This window comes from Sus scrofa, chromosome 2 (genome assembly GCF_054392235.1).
Source record: "Sus scrofa isolate SSC_HxYL_T2T_F1_AM1 chromosome 2, Sscrofa_HxYL_maternal_Yorkshire_Landrace_v2.0, whole genome shotgun sequence".
Taxonomy (NCBI): domain Eukaryota; kingdom Metazoa; phylum Chordata; class Mammalia; order Artiodactyla; family Suidae; genus Sus; species Sus scrofa.
Window position 1 is genome coordinate 8,258,170 of NC_139384.1, and position 13,385 is coordinate 8,271,554.

The window sequence follows — 13,385 nt, forward strand, 5'->3', positions numbered from 1 at the left end:
CAAAATAAATAAATAAATAAATAAAAATAAGTCTCAAATGAGGCTAGAATCCTGAGTTGCTGTGCCTGTGGCGTAGGTTGGCAGCTGCAGCTTCAATTTGACCTCAAGCCTGGGAACTTCCATATGCCACGGGTGTGGCCCTAAAAAGCAAAATAATAGTAATAATAAATATAGTAATTTCTATTAAAGAGAAAGAACTCTTAGTGCAGTGGACATTAGGCAAATCTCTCATAACACAGGAATGGCAAGTATTTGGCCCAGTAGTTGTGTAGATTGGCTTATTTCCAACTATTCCACTCCCCTCTATACTAAGTTCACAGGCCTAGGCTTGCTGACTTTTTTTTTTTTGCATTTTAGGGCCGCTGTTGCGGCATATGGAGGTTCCCAGGCTAAGGGTTGAATCTGAGCTACAGCCCTACAGCCACCGGCCTATGCCACAGCCACAGCAATGCGGGATCCGAGCCGCATCTGCAACCTACACCACAGCTCACAGCAATGTTGGGTCCTTAACCCACTGAGTGAGGCCAGGGATCGAACCTGAATCCTCATGGATGCTAGTCAGATTTGTTTCCACTGAGCCACAAGGGGAACTCCTGACTTGACACTTTTTAGTGCCTCTCATTAGCCTGTGAATGTTTACCTGTCCTGCTGACTTGGGGTGGGGCAGAATGACATGCCTTGGCCAATGGAGTGTGAACAGGCATGAGTATCTTAGCTGAGGCTCCTGCATGGTTTCCATGGTGTGCCTTTGCCTCTCTCTGCTTGTGCCACCTACCTTGAGAAGAGCAAGACCCAAGGAAATGCTTTGTTAACCTGGGTCCTGGCATGGGACACACCCAAGTCAGGCTGGGCCCAACTGGCTCAGTAGAGACACAGTTGACCCATAGACCTGTGAGCAAGAAATAAATGTTTGCTTTTGTAAAAAACTGCATTATAGGCTTGTTTGTTACACAGCATTAACACAGCAATAAGCCAACTAACACTCTGGACCCTGCATTTTCTCCCCAACCCCCTTGGTTCTTCTTATTTTATTTATTTATTTATTTTTTTCCTTTTTTAAAATTTTATTTATTTATTTATTTATTTATTTATTTATTTATTTATTTATCGTCTTTTTGCCTTTTCTAGGGCTGCTCCTGCAGCATATGGAGGTTCCCAGGCTAGGGGTCGAATTGGAGCTGTAGCTGCCAGCCTACGCCAGAGCCACAGCAACATGGGATCCGAGCCGCGGCTTCAACCTACACCACAGCTCATGGCGACACCAGATCCTTAACACACCGAGAAAGGCCAGGGATTGAACCTGGAACCTCATGGTTCCTAGTCGGATTCATTAACCACTGCGCCACGACGGGAACTCCTTTTTTTTTTTTCTCTGTACAGCATGGGGACCAAGTGACACATACATGTATACATAATTTTTCCTCCCATTGTCGTGTTTCCTTTTTTTTTATTATTCCTTAGTTTTATTCAAGAACTCATAAGAAATATTACAGATAACTGAGTTTTAATCTTCATCTTCTTCCTCCTCTTCATCTTGATTAATCTGGAAATAGCATAATTCATAACTCTCTTTGCTGTTAGCAACAACCTGGAACCAATCAAATATTTTTGGGTGAGATATTTCAAATACTTTTTGGAAAAAGTCACCTCGGAAGTTACAGTAAGTAATCTTGCTTTTGCTTCTTTCCATTATTACAACCCCTCCTCCAAGGTTCCCAGCTTTTTCATTCACTGTGATTCTTTCCTGAAGAAACTGTTCAAAATTGGCCGCATCCATGATTCCATCTTCCACCAGGTGCGGGCAATCAAGAGTGAACTTGAGAACCTGCTTCTTTTTTTTGTCCCCCTTTGTCTCCAGCTTTTTCACGGGCGCCATGGCGGCAGTGGAGGCAGAAAGGGAGTTGAGTGAACTTCCCTTGTTCTTTTTTTTTTTTTTTAATGCTGTTTGTTTTTTCCATAATGGTTGGTTTACAGTGTTTGGTCAATTTCTGCTGTACAGCAAAGTGACCCAGTCACACACACACACATATATATATACATTCTTTTTCTCATATTATCCTCCATCAGGCTCCACCATAAGGGACTAGATATAGTTCCCTGTGCTATACAGCAGGATCTCATTGCTTATCCACGCCAGAGGCAATAGTTTGCATCTTTTAACCCAAAACTCCCAGTCCGTCCCACTCCCTCCCTCCTTGTTCTTTTTGGAACAATTTTATATGGGCAATGGTGGCATTAGGGGAACCAACCCTCTTGGTTTCACTGAGTGATTGAGGGGTTTCCTAGGACATGAAACTTTCAGGTTTTTAAAATAAGCTTTATTAAGATATAATTTATAGGAATTCTCATCATGGCTCAGTGGTTAACGAATCTGACTAGAAACCGTGGGGTTACAGGTTCAATCCCTGGCCTCGCTCAGTGGGTTAAGGATCCAGCGTTGCCGTGAGCTATGGTGTAGATCGAAGATGAGGCTCAGATCCCGAGTTGCTGTGGCCCTGGTGAAGGCCGGCAGCTATAGCTCTGATTAGACCCCTAGCCTCCATATGCCGAGGGAGTGGCCTTAGAAAAGGCAAAAAGAAATAAAAGGAAAAAAAGACATAATTTTTATTCCATAAAATTCACTCTTTTAAAGTGTACAATTCAAGGGAGTTCCTGTTGTGGCTCAATGGGTTAAGACTCCGACTAGTATCCATGAGGATGTGTGTTCCATCCCTGGCCTCACTGAGTGGGCTAAGGATCCGGCATGCTGCAGTGCCTAAGTTGCAGATGCAGCTCGGATCTGGTGTTGCTGTGGCGTGGCCAGCAGCTGCAGCTCTGATTCAACCCTAGCCTGGGAACTCCAGGTGCGGCCATTAAAAACAAAAACAAAAACAAACTCTGTAGGGAGTTCTCTCTCTCTCTTTTTTTTTTTTTTTTGTCCTTTTGCCATTTCTTTGGGCCACTCCCGTGGCATATTGGAGGTTCCAAGGCTAGGGGTCTAATTGGAGCTGTAGCCACCGGCCTACGCCAGAGCCACAGCAACGCGGGATCCGAGCCACATCTGCGACCTACACCACAGCTCACAGCAACACCAGATCCTTAACCCGCTGAGCGAGGCCAGGGATCGAACCCGCAATCTCATGGTTCCTAGTCTGATTCCATAACCACTGCGCCACGACAGATGCAGCAGAAACAAATCCGACTAATATCCACAAGGATTGAGTCGATCCTTGGCCTTGCTCAGTGGGTTTGGGATCTTGCATTGCCGCAAGCTGTGGTATAGGTTGCAGATGCAGCTCGGATCTGGCCTTGCTGTGATTGTGGGGTACACGTTCACGTTTTCCAGTATATTCACAGAGCTGTACAACCATCACAACGATCTAATTTTAGAAAACTTTCCTCCCTCCTAAAGGAAGCTCCAGAGTCATCAGCGGTCACTTCCCATTGTCCCCACCCCCCATCCCACAGCAACCACTCATCTACTTTCTGTCTCTATAAATTGTCATATTTTGGACATTTCATATAAAAGGAATCATGCAGTTTGGTCTTTCGTGACTGGTTCCTTTTAATTAGCATAAAGTTTCCCAGGTTCATCCTTATTGTCACATGTATCAGTATTTCATTTTTCTTATTGCTGGACAATATTCAATTATATGTGTAAATGTGTAAATCAGCTTTTACTCATCGTGAGGGACATACATTTATTTATTTGGATATTTTAGGGCCACACCTGCAGCATATGGAGGTTCCCAGGCCAGGGGTCTAATCGGAGCTACGGCTGCCGGCCTACACCAGAGCCACAGCAACTGCTGTGCCACCAAGCTGTGTCTGCGACCTACACCACAGCTCATGGCAACGCCGGATCCTTAACCCACAGAGCAAGGCCAGGGATCGAACCCACACCCTCACGATTCCTAGTCGGATTCGTTTCTGCTGAGCCATGACGGGAACTCCAAGGGACATTTATTTTGTTTCCACCTTTTGGCTACTGTGAATAGTGCTGCTATGAACATTTATGTACAAGTCTTTGTTTGCACATCTGTTTTCAGTTCTGTTGGGTGTATGCCTAGGAGTAGAATTGCTGAGAGATACGGTAATTCTAAGTTTAACTTATTGAGGAGCTGCCAAACTGTTTCCCACAGCTGCTGCATGGTACATTCCTACCAGCAGTGTCAGAGGGATCCGGTTTCTCCACATCCTTGCCAACACTTGTTATTGTCCATCTTTTATATTACGGCTATCCTAGCGGGCGCACAGTGCTACACTGGAGTGGTTTTGATGTGCATTTCCCTAATGACTAATGATGCTGAGCATCGTTGCATGTGTTCTTCCACCATTTGTGTATCTTCTTTGTAAAAATGTCTATTCCAATCCTCGGTTCATTTTAAAATTGGTTAGTACTCTTTGGTTGAGTTGTGAGGATTCATTATATATTCTGGGATCTAGACTCTTACCTGATATACGATTTGTAAACATTTTCTCCTATTCCATGGGATGTCTTTTTACTCTCAATTTGTAGCACCAATGTTTAAATTTTTTCGGGGGAGGGGCCAGGCCCATAGCAGATGGAAGTTCCTGGGCCAGGGATCGAACCTGTGCCACATCAGCAGCAACCCAAGCCACTGCAATGACAACACCAGATCCTTAACCCACTGTGCCACAAGAGAACTCCCAAAGGTTTTTACATTTTGGCATAGAATTTATCTATATTTCTTTGGTTGCTTTTGCTTTTGGTGGTGTGTCTACCAGCCTCCTTGTTTGGGGCAGACATCTCTAAGCAGTTATGGCTTTTTTTGTCACTGAAACTGGATGCCACTTACCTTGAAAATTTCCTTAACACTGTGCTATAGGCATTGTTGTGGTTAAAAGCCCAAGCTCTGGGAGTTCATACTGTGGCTCAGCAGGTTATGAACCTGACTGGTATTCATGAGGATGAGAGTTCGATCCCTGGTCTTGTCAAGTGGGTTATGGATCAGGCGTTTCGGGGAGCTGCAGTGTAGATCATGAGACATGGCTCATATCTAGCATTGCTGTGGCTGTGGTGTAGGCTGGCAGCTGCAGCTCCGATTTACCTCTAGCCCGGGAACTTCAATATGCTGCAGGTGCGGCCCTAAAAAACAAAGAGGAAAAAAAAAAATGCCCAAGCTCTAGAGACAAACGGGATTCAAATCCTCATGAGTGCCACCACTTACTGGTGGTGCTTTTTTCACCTCAGGGTCACTTAGCAGGTGAGCACTATGCTGGGTGTAGGTAAGAGAAGAATGGGGATAGGAGTTCCCAGGTGGCTTGCCAATTTAGAGTCCAGTGTTGTTATGGCAGCAGCTCAGGTCACTGCTGTGACGGGAATTCGATCTCTGGCCCAGGAACTTTCAAATGACACAGAAGCAGCCAAAAAAAAAAGGAGTGGGGATAGATATAGCTTATCCCATGCACCCTCTTGCAATGGACTGAACTTAATGGAGGCTCTGAACAGATCTGAGAGTTCAGGACACAGACCATACAGGAAGCTCTGGTGCATTACTTCACATCTTCTCAGTCATACCTCTTTCCCAGCCACTGCTGCCAGCTTTGCAAGGTACAGCCTGACTGCACCTTGCCCACACTTTGCACCTCTTGTTTCTTGCTCTGGGGCTTTCCTGACCCCTCAGCATAGGTCACTCGGAGATCCACTCAGCACTGACCCTTGTGGGTGAAACCGATGCCCATGGAGCCATCATTGACCAAAAGGAATGGGAGCAAGTGAATAAATGCTTCTGTATTTGTCTTTCGCTTTGTTTCCAAGGATGCCAAAAGAAGGGGTGAAGGATGCTGAACAGATAATAGCAACTTCTACCCACTTTTTCTGCTATGTCAGAATCTATAGGAATTCCAAGGAGTAATGAGCCCTATAAGCGACTCCTATGCACACTGAAAAGTTTGCAAAACACTGCATTAGGGCATTTTCTGAAGGGATTTACATTATACAAGCAGCAGAGATTACAATTCCGGTGCACTGAACATTCCCCTGATCACACAGGAAAGCGCTACGTGACCGTCCGTCTCCATCTCCGTCTTCAGGGATGCTTCTCCGCTTCTGGCACGGCTCTCAGGTCCCCGGGTGCACCCAGCACGTATACATGAACTTCCTTCCTAGTCTCTACCTAAGACAACTTCTCTCTTGCAAGGAATTCTTCGCCCCCCTTCGACAGGAGGAGGTTTTGCTTCTGGGTTCCTTCCTGCATCCTGTTGTCTAGAGAGAATGGGGTCCTGGGCTTCAGCCGGAAGGGCACTGATGGTCGCTTCCTACCCAGCTCAGCAAGCCCTGGGTGATGAATGGCCTCTGGGACCCCAAGCAAGGATGCTGGTAGTGGACCCACCAATTTTAGCATAGTTGGAAGAATGAAAGCATCAAGGCCTGCTGGTCCCCTAAGTAAACACATCTTTCAAAGGCCCCCAGAAAAGTTTTTGGAAGCAGTAAGGATACATTTCTAAAAAGATGTTTTCAGAGTTTCCTTTGCTGCTCAGGGGAAACTGACTAGTATCCATGAGGATGCAGGTTCAATCCCTGGCCTTGCTCAGTGGGTTAAGGATCCAGCGTTGCCGCAGGCTGTGTTGTAGGTCACAGACATGGCTTGGATCCCACATTGCTGTGACTGTGGTGTAGGATGGCAGCTGCAGCTCTGATTTGACCCCTAGCCTGGGAACCTCCATATGCTGCAGGAACAGCCCCGGAAAAAAGACCAAAAAAAAATGAATCTGACTAGGAACCATTTCCACTGCACCACAGCAGGAACTCCCTACACCTCTTTTAACTGTTAGGCTACCAGGGGAACTCCAAGAGAAAAAAAAAATTTTTTTGTCTTTTTGGGGCCCATCCATGGCATATAGAAATTCCCAGGCTAGGGGTTGAATCAGAGCTACAGCTGCCAGTCTATGCCATAGTCACAGCAACACAGGATCCAAGCTGCGTCTGCGACCTACACCACAGCTCATGGCAACACGGGATCCTTAACCCACTGAGCAAGGACAGGGATCGAACCTGCATCCTCATGGATACTAGTTGGGTTCGTTACAACTGGGCCACAGTGGGAACTCCCTCCAAGAGAAAATTATTATTATTATTTATGATTTTTATTTTTTCTATTCTAGTTGATACCAAGAGAAAATTATTGATGACACTTGTCAAGGGTGATAAGGCAGACTTTTTCCAAAGGGGGGGCTACTGCAATGAGGTTTTGTAGGAGGGGCAGGAGATCTGGATCAACTTGGAATACACCAAGGAAAAGTGGAGACTGATAGCCAAGGAGCAAGGGTGGGCAGTGGATGGAAAGTTACTAGGTGGAAACATCAGAACATCAGGGACGGGGGTGGGGATTCTGGCAAACCGACCTCACAGATCCTCGCTGAACTGAGTAACGCAGAGTGAACACAGAAGCCCCCAGGTCGGGGCAGAGTTGAGAAGAGAGTTCAAAGGAGCCTGACTGGAGTTTGTCAAGGAAAGAATCCTTGTCACTGATACCAACCTTCCTAGCTTTCTCCGTGCCCGGGGAAGGTCATGCAGCCAGTTCTGGCCCCCGAGAGGCAGGGGGATATTTGTGTGTGTGGGGGGGGGCGGTTCTGAGAAGACTTTGTGTCCCAGATAAAAACGCAGAGCCCCCCCCAACCGCCCCGGTGTGGGGGGTGCTTGTTCCCTGCACCTCCCTTCCTACTTGGAAGGTTGGTGGGAGCACATGAGGTTTGGAGCTATGTCTGTCCTGAGACAGCAAACCTAGGAGTAAAAAGCCAGCGTGCTAAAAATGACAGAGCTGGGAGTTCCCATCATGGCTCAGCGGTTAACGAACCCAACTAGGATCCATGAGGATGAGGGTTCGATCCCTGGCCTCACTCAGTGGGTTAAGGTTCTGGCATTGCCGAGAGCTGTGGTGTAGGTCGAAGATGCAGTTCGGATCCTGAGCTGTGGCTGTGTGATAGGCCGGCAGCTACAGCTCCGATTGGACCGCTAGCCTGGGAACCTCCATATGCCGTGGGTGCAGCCCTAGAAAAAATAGAATAAAATAAAAATAAATAAAAATGATGGAGCAGAAGAATGGGAAGAGTCTGCGAAAACTCCGGAGACAGCAATCCCAGGGCTTCTCCCAAAAACAACAGGCTTACAGTCTAGCCTCTGCCTCCTGGGGCTTTGCAGCCACAGCTCCCCGGCTGACACGCCCCTCCCCCAAGGCTGCTTTTCTCCCCCAGGCCCACAGCTCAGTGAACTGCACCACCTCCTCGCCTTTCCTGCAAACCGGAACTTCAAGGTCAACCCTGAGGCCCCCTCCCCTCCCCCGCCCCCCCCCCCATTTCTGCGGCACTTCCTCAGGGACTCTGGAATCTGCCCCTTCCGTGGTCTATTCCCAGCGGCAGCTCCTCGTTTCTCTCCTGGTCCACTTCGAAGAAGCCTGTCTACCCGCCTCCTGCCTCCACTCTTTGTTCCCCGATGATATGTTTCCACAGTTCTCTTCAAAATATTAATCTGATAATGTCAACCTCCCCACCAGTGTTTAAAAACCCTTCGGGAGGAGTTCCTGTCGTGGCGCAGTGGTTAACAAATCCGACCAGGAACCATGAGGTTGCGGGTTCAGTCCCTGCCCTTGCTCAGTGGGTTAAGGATCCGGCGTTGCCGTGAGCTGTGGTGTAGGTTGCAGACGCAGCTCGGGTCCTGCGTTGCTGTGGCTCTGGCGTAGGCCGGTGGCTACAGCTCCGATTTGACCCCTAGCCTGGGAACCTCCATATGCCGCAGGAGCGGCCCAAGAAATAGCAAAAAAAAAAGACCAAAAAAAAAAACCGAAAAAAATTTTGGTTACCTCCTCTTGCTCTGAGAAAACAGATCACGATCCTCAACCAAAGCTTTGCAACCCTCCATGCTTGGCCCCGCCTCCAGCCGTACCTCATCCCTGCTACTTTCCTCTTGCTAAGAGTCCGTTCCCATCCACCACAGGACCTTTGCACATGCTGAAATGCCCAGTCTGCTCTTCCCCACTGACCCACTCCTGCCCTGCCTGCAGGTCTCTCCATTACCCTGGCTTTCTCAAGCGAGCCTTTTTCTGTCCACAGAGACCTTCTCAGGCAGGAGATAGATGGGCTCCAGGAGAGAGATTTGCAACTAACCTCTTTTTTTTTTTGTCTTTTCTAGAGCTGCTCCCGCAGCATGTGGAGGTTCCCAGGCTAGGGGTTGAATAGGAGCTGGACAAAAGACCAAGAGGTCACGTACTTGCCACCCTCAGGGTCAGGGAGACCCCCACTACACAGGTGCAGAGAGACCCCTCTGGGTCAAAAAGGGAGGGGGAGGAGTTCCTGTCATGGCGCAGTGGTTAACGAATCTGACTAGGAACCATGAGGTTGCAGGTTCGATCCCTGGTCTTGCTCAGTGGGTTAAGGATCCAGCGTTGCCATGAGCTGTGGTGTAGGTTGCAGACGCGGCTCGGATCCCGCATTGCTGTGGCTCTGGCGTAGGCCAGTGGCTACAGCTCCAATTAGACCCCTAGCCTGGGAACCTCCATATGCCACAAGAGTGGCCCAAGAAATGGCAAAAAGACAAAAAAAAAAAAAAAAAAAAAGGAAGGGGGTGCCAGGCCATAATAAGTCTAGCTAACCTTCCCACCATGCTTTGCTTTGGACCCCATCTTGGCCAAAAGATGGGCATGCAGATCAGGGGAGGGCCCAGGGTCTGGTCAGGTGTGAAAGATAGAAAAAGATAACTGGCCAAAGGAAGACAAAGACCTGGAAGAATTGTCCCATGTAAGTGTTGGGTTTGTTGGGTTTTTTTTTTTTTTGTCTTTTTAGGGCCGCACCCACAGCATATATATGGATGTTCCCAGGCTAGAGGTCCATTCAGAGCTGTAGCCGCCGGCCTACGCCACAGCCACAGCAACAAGAGATCCGGCAACGCTGGGTCTTTAACCCACCAAGCGAGGCCAGGGATCGAACCGGCATCCTCATGGATGCTAGTTGGGTTCGTTAACCACTGAGCCCCGACGGGAACTGCCCATGTAAGTGGTTTAAGTCAGCTCTCTGGCCTGCGCCTCCTGAGGGGACACCCACACCCTCACTCCTGTGGGTGTGTCTCACTGCTTTGCTTCTGCCTTAGAGGAACAGACTACTTCTCCGTCGGCCCTCCCACATGTTGTACTGTGTGGATAACAATAAACTTTATATCTGTTTTCACAGTCTTTTCCTCCTTGAGATAGTCTTGCTTTCAACAGGGGGCAAGAATCAGGGCAATCCTGCTTTCAGCCTCTACCTGGTCTAGTGGCTAGGATTCCTGGGTTTCATCCAAGCTGCCCAGGTTCAATTCCTGAGCAGAGAATTGAGATCTTGCTTCGAGCCATCACTCACTGCTGTCTTTCGGAATTCACTTCCCCTTTGCTCTCAGGACCTAGGAGACGTCTGGCAGGATCTCTTCCCTGCCACCCCTGGAATTCTTTCTGTTGACATCCTTCTGCTCTGGGACAATCCTGCTGCTTTGCTTCTATGTACACAGGCATTCAAATCAACGGCCTGCTAATTCTCCCACAGCAGGGAGAACAAAAGATAAATTAACATTTCAGTATGTTATTTTGACATACAGATAAGAAGGCAATTATTTTATTGTATTTTCCTAACTGGGTTTTGTGGGGAAGCACAGTCCCAGATGTGGGAGGTCCTTGAAATGCCTGCGGGAAAGCTGAAAGATGAGGGAGGAGATTTGAACCTGGAGCAGAAGGAGAAATGCACCCCAGGCCGAGGGCACTGCACGTGCACAGCCGCCTCCTTGAGAGGTGGTGAGAGAAGAGGATGAAGGGCAGCTGCACGGGGAAGGAATGGATTCTGATCCTGAGGGCAACGGGGAGCCAGAGGGGGCTTTAAGCAAGTCAGATGCGACACCAGGTTTGCTTTAGAAATTCTAGCGCTGTGAGGGAACAAGACTGGGGCAGGGAGAAGAGGAGGCTGACGAAGTGGTACCGGAGAAAGGCTGGTGTTAAATTAATTGAACAAGGAGGCTGTTAGACTGAAGTGGCTCTAATGCCATGTCCCCCATGGAAGCGAAGCAAAATCTAAGCCTGTGACTCAAGGTCGTGAAAGGAAAACCTAAGCACAATCAAGCCAACTGGGGTTTACGCTGTAGCCGATCAACAATTTCCTTACTCTGCTTCCAGCTTTTTTGTTTGTTTTTGCTTTTGTCTTTTTGCCATTTCTTGGGCTGCTGCTGTGGCATACAGAGGTTCCCAGGCTAGGGGTCGAATTGGAGCTGTAGCCACCAGCCTACACCAGAGCCACAGCAACACGGGATCCGAGCCGCGTCTGCGACCTACACCACAGCTCATGGCAACGATCCTTAACCCACTGAGCAAGGCCAGGGATCGAACCTTTAACCTCATGGCTCCCAGTCCGATTCACTTCCCCTGTGCCACGACAGGAACTCCCTATTTGAGCATTTCTTTCTCTGGACTGGGTCTGGGGGTCAACTGACTTAACAGAAACTGAACTGGGTCTGAGGTCGGACTGGGTCTGACTTAAGCTGGACTGGGTCTAGTGTGAGGCCTCTGGTAATAATTGGGGGAAAAAGAAAAATTGGTTCTTCTGAGTTCAAACAATGTGAGACTCCTCCATCTTGGACCCTGGCTAACTGTGTTTTTCTGAACCACTGGGTTAACTTTACCAGAGGAAACCTTGCATTAAGGTGGCCACAGGGGGGAAATTTTAATCTAGATAAGCATATCTTTACAGGGCACTCTAGAGATAAAGGTGTCCCAAATCGCCTCAAAACAATGGGATGCTTTTTTTTTTTTTTTTTTTTTTTTTGTCTTTTTGCTATTTCTTAGGCCGCTCCCGCGACACATGGAGGCTTCCAAGCCAGGGGTTGAGTCGGAGCTGTAGCCACCGGCCTACGCCAGAGCCACAGCAACGCAGGAACCGAGCTGCATCTGCAACCTACACCACAGCTCAAGGCAACGCCAGATCCTCCACCCACTGAGCAAGGGCAGGGACTGAACCCGCAACCTCATGGTTCCCAGTCGGATTCGTTAACCACTGCGTCACGACGGGAACTCCGGGATGCATTTTTTAACTGTTATGCAGAAGCTTCTTAGAAACTAAATGAATTAAAAAATGCCTCTTTTGGGGGGGTGCATGCCTTCGCCCCCCCAAACCTGTGGCATGGGGAAGGAGGGATGGAACCTGTGCCACAGAAGTAACCAGAGTCACAGCAGTGACAAAGCCAGATCCTTAATCTGCTGAACCTATTTTTTTAATTTATTATTATTTAAAAATTTTATTTGTTTGTTTGTCTTTTTAAGGCCACACCCGTGGCCTATGGAAGTTCCCAGGCTAGGGATCGACTCAGAGTTGCAGCTGCTGGCTTACACCACAGCCACAGCAATGTGGGATCTGAGTCTTGGAACTCAACTTGGAATTCTTTTTCTTTTTTCTTTAAAAACAAATTTTTTTTTTTTTAATTACTCAAATGAATTTAACACATCTGTATCAACTTGGAATTCTTAACCCACTGAGCAGGGACAAGGATTGAACCCGCATCCTCAGGGATACTAGACGGGTTTGTTTCCACTGTGCCACGATGGGAACTCCCTACTTGTTTATTTATTTTCAAGGACGTCCTGCAGCATATGGAAGTTCTCTGGGCTAGGAGTCAAATTGGAGCTGCAGCTGCCAACCCACGGCACAGCCACAGCAGCACTGAATCCGAGCCACATCTGTGACCTACGCCACGGCTTGTGGCAATGCCGCATTGTTAACCCACTGAGCGAGACCAGGGATGGAACCTACATCCTATGGACACCATGTCAGGTTCTCAACCCATTAAGCCATAAAGGGGACTAACTCCTAGGTGGTTTTAGGTTTTTGCTTTTCCTTTTTTTGGCGGCATATGACAGTTCCCAGGCCAGGGATCCAATCTGAGCCTCAGCTTCAACCTGTGGCACAGCTGTAGCAATGCCAGATCCTTAACTCACTGGGGCAGGCCAGGGATCAAACCTGCGCTCCTACAGAGACAAGCTGAATCATTAAGCCACTACGTCACAGCAGAATTTCCCACTGGGTTTTTCGATAGGTAAGATCAGTGTTACAGAGACGAATGCGTGGTATTATAAATTCTTAATTAAATTTTCTACATTTGGTGAAAGCCCTCAGAAAACTTTTTTTTTTTTTTGGTCTTTTTTATCTTTTTAGGGCTGCACCTGCAGCATGTGTCAAGTTCCCCGGCTAGGGATTGAGTCAGAGCTGCAGTTGTCCTATGTTACAGCCACAGCAATACTAGATCCGAGTCTCATCTGCAAACTACACCACAGCCCACAGTATCTCCGGATCTTAACCCAGTGAGTGAAGCCAGGGATCGAACCCACGTCCTCATGGACACTAGTCGGGTTCATTAATCACTGAGCCACATTGGGAAC

General features: G+C 48.0%; 1 pseudogene; it reads right to left on the bottom strand.

Annotated features, from left to right (window-relative positions):
* Window positions 1-1,238: 1,238 nt before the first annotated feature.
* LOC146405061 (large ribosomal subunit protein eL22 pseudogene) lies at window positions 1,239-3,432 on the bottom strand (annotated as a pseudogene).
* Between the last annotated feature and the right edge of the window lie 9,953 nt (window positions 3,433-13,385).